Genomic DNA, 6,000 nt, shown 5'->3' with positions numbered 1-6,000 from the left:
GAAACAGCTAGCAGACACATTGCTTTTATCATATACCTGTGTATAACATGGATGTTTGCACTAAATACTCGCATGACAAAATTATACTTTAGTGTCCAGAGGTTGTCATCAATATTGTCCCCGTAAGTTCATTTAAATGTCAAGCTATGTGTGCTTGGAATATATCCAAAGGGTTTTATATAAATGTGGAAACTTAAGACTGGGCAAATATTTATTTATTTTTTGGACTGGGGGAAAGAAGGGGAGAAAGAAAGAGGGAAAGAGAAACAGCTGAGAAGAGGGACGGGGGAGAAGGGCAAAAAACAAAAACCAACGGAACGGGCAGAAAAAAAAAAGACAAAGAAATACATATATCAATCACCTGGATCACCTGCTGAGAAAGAAAAAAGAAAACAAGCAGAAGAGAACAAGAGTAATAGAGTAAACAACATCACAATGATATATGGGAATATGACAGTAAATACTAAATATTAAACATTATTGTGCAGCACATAAGAGCAACAGAACACAGTGTGCTTTGAGGTAGGAGCCAAAAAGGGTGTAGTTTGTGGGTGTGATCACCCGTGTGTACACCTGTGAGCATGGACGCGCTTGTTTTTTTTTTTGTTTTGTTTTTTTAAAAGGTTCCTTCATGTAATGATCTGCTAGAGGGTGTGGGGGGGCCACAGCCCCGTCCTCCAGGGCATGAAGCAGGTATGGAGGAGATCAAAACTCCAGACATCCAGAGGCCCCCAGAACACAGCCTGATGGTAATTTGGATTCCGTGTATCGTGCCCACCCCCAAGATCCTATATGTATGTGTAATGAGAGTGTGAGTAATGTGAATGTCTAAGTTGTGGGATAAAATTGAGGCAGAGGCAGCCAGAAGGGGACAGGGGGGGGGGTAGCCTCCTCTGCACCCTGGTGACATACCCCTACTCCAAGGTCCTGCATGTGTGGGTGGTTGCGGTGGAGCGGGAAGGGGGAGGCAGCTGGAGATGGGGAGGGAAGGAAGGGAGGGGCAAGTGACCCCTCCCTGGGGCCAGCTCCCCCGCTGACCCCAGTAGGCACCCCCATACTCCGCGACCCGCCAGGGAAAGGGGGCCCAGGCCCATCCAGACCGGGGCCCAGTGCAGCAGCGCCTCCCGGCCCCACAGAGCCCGGGACAGTCCACCCAACCCCACCACAGAGAAAACTGCACCCACCCCACCATCCAAATATTGTTAAGAGCTAACAGAAAGACTCTTTTTAGATCTGGGAATGATATTTGACTAGCATGAAAGATGTAAATTTTGGCTTTCCTTGAAAGAAGCTTGTAAACACAGTAAGGATATAAGGATATATTAACACTTACACCCCCGGAGAGCAGTCATTTCGGGGTAGTACCTTAGACCCCCGCGGAGTCATCATTTTGCGTTTCTACCTTTAAAAGCCGGAGAGCAGTCAAATGCTGGAAGTGGAAGCTAAATTGGCTAGTCATTCATATGTATATTGGGTCGTTACCTAGGAATTCTGGAGGGAGGGGATTGGGGGAGAAATCAACACACATGAGTCTAGGTCCTTTGTTGCTGACATTTATTGATAAAAACAGTAGTTTCATTTCATGTTATTTCCTTTTTCATTTCAAGCAAGGAAGTGGATGTAGTTAGTAAGTAAGATATTTCAGACATTATTCTGACACAGAGGAGGAGATACTGGAATTATAATTAGTATCTATGCATGCATTTGTGATTTTGTTTGACCTTCCCATTGCTCACAATTTGAATTTGTTCACACTGCAGATGAGTGTCTCAGTCCCCAAACAAGCTCTCTTTTTCGGTGGAGAAGCAGTCTCCTCATCCGCAGTGAGTGTGGAGAAATCAACACACATGAGTCTAGGTCCTTTGTTGCTGACATTTATTGATAAAAACAGTAGTTTCATTTCATGTTATTTCCTTTTTCATTTCAAGCAAGGAAGTGGATGTAGTTAGTAAGTAAGATATTTCAGACATTATTCTGACACAGAGGAGGAGATACTGGAATTATAATTAGTATCTATGCATGCATTTGTGATTTTGTTTGACCTTCCCATTGCTTACAGTACAAAAAACCAACCATTTGTACACATATGTACTAATAATAATAAAAAGTGAGTGCAACACTGCAACCCATCACCCCGTCGTTCAGTGGTCGTTGATCAGTGGTCCATTGTGGCACCATTCAGAGCACTGGTACAATAGTACCAGCAAGATATGGGAAGACATTGCAAATGTACTTGGATTTTAGGTTGCAAGCCACCCAAAACTTGATCCCAAACTTGTCAGGTTTACTTGCAATATACTGCAGGAAACCCGTCACCCCGTCGTTCTGTGGTCCATTGTGGCACCACTGATCAACGACCACTGAACGACGGGGTGACGGGTTGCATTGTTATGTGGTCACACCCCCGTCGTTGATCAGTGGTCCATTGTGGCACCATTCAGAGCACTGGTACAATAGTACCAGCAAGATATGGGAAGACATTGCAAATGTACTTGGATTTTAGGTTGCAAGCCACCCAAAACTTGATCCCAAACTTGTCAGGTTTACTTGCAAACACTTGGAGTGTTTCAGTATGCCATCTTAGGGAGAACTCAACACACATGTAGGTCCTTTGTTGCTGACATTTATTGATGAAAATAGAAAAAAAACCAACCGTTTGTACACATGTTTACAAATAATAACAAAAATTGAGTGAGTACATTACAACATTTTCAGCAATCACTCACAATCCTGGCACTGCCACGGTATCTGTCGCCTGCATTTACCACATGTGTACCTGTAGCAGTGAACACATCGCACAGTGGCCTGATTTTTTTTGCATCTGTGTTTGACCTGACACGTGGCCCTTTTTCCAGGGCTCGGTGTGGAGGGTTGTGTCCGAAGCAACTGTTCTTTTCTTTCCTTCTTCGCAGCTACATGAGAGTGAGCCAATTCGGTTGCAAGGGCTACCAGGAAGTCCACCCGTCTTTCCTTCGTCCCGGTGCATTCTTGATACAGCACATGTGCATTCAGTGCTGCCATGTCAATCATGTTATAAAACACGGCAACTGGCCAGCGCCGTGTTCCTTTGCGGACAGTGTACTCCCGAACCATCTGGTCCATCACATCCACGCCACACTTTGTCTTGTTGTAAAGGGTGACAGTGTTTGGCTTCCTTTTGGTAGTGTTTTCGGTCTGAACCACGCTGTGCATGCTGCTAAGAATATATACTGTCTTCTTCCGTTTGGCCGCATACGCCGTCAGCGTGGCAGCAGAGGTTGAAAACACCTAAGAAATAAGATAAATTGTTAATTCCATAGCCCTTTTACACACAATGAAACACATAAACATAGAACCACAAAAGACCTGCAACATACCTGAGTGGTGAATTCATTGCGATCTGTCTGTCTAGTGGATTGAGGAATTTCCCTGCGAATCTTGTTGACTGTGCCGAGGATGGTGGTTTTCCGTCTAAGAAGTTTTTGCGCAAGTGAAAGCGATGTGAAAAAATTGTCAGTGGTAACATTTCTGCCCTTGTCCAGGAATGGTTCCATCAGCCTCATAACTACATTTTCGGAAAGTCTCTCCCCAGTGGGACGATTGGGGTCCTTGCCAAGATATGGGAAGACATTGCAAATGTACTTGGATTTTAGGTCGCAAGCCACCCAAAACTTGATCCCAAACTTGTCCGGTTTACTGGCAATATACTGCAGGAAACTGCACCGAGTTTTTGATGGGAAAAGCTGTTCATCAACGGTGATATGTAGACCAGGGTTGTAGCACGTGATGCAGTTGGTGACAAATGATCCCCACACACTGGAAATTGCTGCGAACTTATCAGTCTTTGCTCGATCACAGCGGGTGGACTTGTCATCAAAGCGTAGGTGTTGCATGATGTCTTGGAAGCGGTTTCGTGCCATAGTTCCAATTATCTGTGGGTTTCCCAGGTTTGCTGACCAGCAGTCATTTACAGATGGAACCCTGTAAACCCCCCGCAAGATGACAATAGCAATAAATGCCATTAGTTCAGGGAGGTCCATGAACCAACAAACATGCTCCGTTTGCTGTGCATGTTGAATAGTCCATTCTTGAATGCTACGAAGCATGTCAAGAGTGATGAAACACAGGAAGCTCTGAAGGCGACTCAAGATACTTCTCCTGGCCTTAGCCGTTGGCTCTCCATCTGCAGCGTACGGTTCTATAGGGGTGAAAGGGAGACGGGTCCCCACATGTTCTTCACGCCACACTGTGCCATCTTTCGCTGTCTCAGTCCCCAAACAAGCTCTCTTTTTCGGTGGAGAAGCAGTCTCCTCATCTGCAGTGTGAACAAATTCAAATTGTGAGCAATGGGAAGGTCAAACAAAATCACAAATGCATGCATAGATACTAATTATAATTCCAGTATCTCCTCCTCTGTGTCAGAATAATGTCTGAAATATCTTACTTACTAACTACATCCACTTCCTTGCTTGAAATGAAAAAGGAAATAACATGAAATGAAACTAACCGGAAGACTGATCAGACAGCTCTGAGTCCGAATCCGGCTGAACTTCTAGGTCTTCTCCATCCGAGTCACAAGGGTCGACTTCCGCCAGGATCATTTCCAACGCCTGCTGGGTGGTGAGTCTTCTCTGCATTTTCTTTCCTTGGAGAGGAGGTCCGTACACCACAGGATTCTTCAGGGCAATGAAGGGTTAGGCTAAGTGCAGTGAGATTGTATCATATATATACCCTTGATCACAATTGATCAGTGGGGTCAGGTCACACTGATCAGCGGGGTCACACCCCCGTCGTTCAGTGGTCGTTGATCAGTGGTGCCACAATGGACCACAGAACGACGGGGTGACGGGTTTCCTGCAGTATATTGCAAGTAAACCTGACAAGTTTGGGATCAAGTTTTGGGTGGCTTGCAACCTAAAATCCAAGTACATTTGCAATGTCTTCCCATATCTTGCTGGTACTATTGTACCAGTGCTCTGAATGGTGCCACAATGGACCACTGATCAACGACGGGGGTGTGACCACATAACAATGCAACCCGTCACCCCGTCGTTCAGTGGTCGTTGATCAGTGGTGCCACAATGGACCACAGAACGACGGGGTGACGGGTTTCCTGCAGTATATTGCAAGTAAACCTGACAAGTTTGGGATCAAGTTTTGGGTGGCTTGCAACCTAAAATCCAAGTACATTTGCAATGTCTTCCCATATCTTGCTGGTACTATTGTACCAGTGCTCTGAATGGTGCCACAATGGACCACTGATCAACGACGGGGGTGTGACCACATAACAATGCAACCCGTCACCCCGTCGTTCAGTGGTCGTTGATCAGTGGTGCCACAATGGACCACAGAACGACGGGGTGACGGGTTTCCTGCAGTATATTGCAAGTAAACCTGACAAGTTTGGGATCAAGTTTTGGGTGGCTTGCAACCTAAAATCCAAGTACATTTGCAATGTCTTCCCATATCTTGCTGGTACTATTGTACCAGTGCTCTGAATGGTGCCACAATGGACCACTGATCAACGACCACTGAACGACGGGGTGATGGGTTGCAGTGTTGCACTCACTTTTTATTATTATTAGTACATATGTGTACAAATGGTTGGTTTTTTGTACTGTAAGCAATGGGAAGGTCAAACAAAATCACAAATGCATGCATAGATACTAATTATAATTCCAGTATCTCCTCCTCTGTGTCAGAATAATGTCTGAAATATCTTACTTACTAACTACATCCACTTCCTTGCTTGAAATGAAAAAGGAAATAACATGAAATGAAACTACTGTTTTTATCAATAAATGTCAGCAACAAAGGACCTAGACTCATGTGTGTTGATTTCTCCACACTCACTGCGGATGAGGAGACTGCTTCTCCACCGAAAAAGAGAGCTTGTTTGGGGACTGAGACACTCATCTGCAGTGTGAACAAATTCAAATTGTGAGCAATGGGAAGGTCAAACAAAATCACAAATGCATGCATAGATACTAATTATAATTCCAGTATCTCCTCCTCTGTGTC

The sequence above is a fragment of the Copadichromis virginalis genome, linkage group LG8 (genome assembly GCF_057382275.1).
Source record: "Copadichromis virginalis isolate Kocher_CV1m ecotype Utaka linkage group LG8, C_Virginalis_male_GT1.1, whole genome shotgun sequence".
Lineage (NCBI taxonomy): Eukaryota > Metazoa > Chordata > Actinopteri > Cichliformes > Cichlidae > Copadichromis > Copadichromis virginalis.
This window is presented reverse-complemented; position numbering follows the sequence as displayed.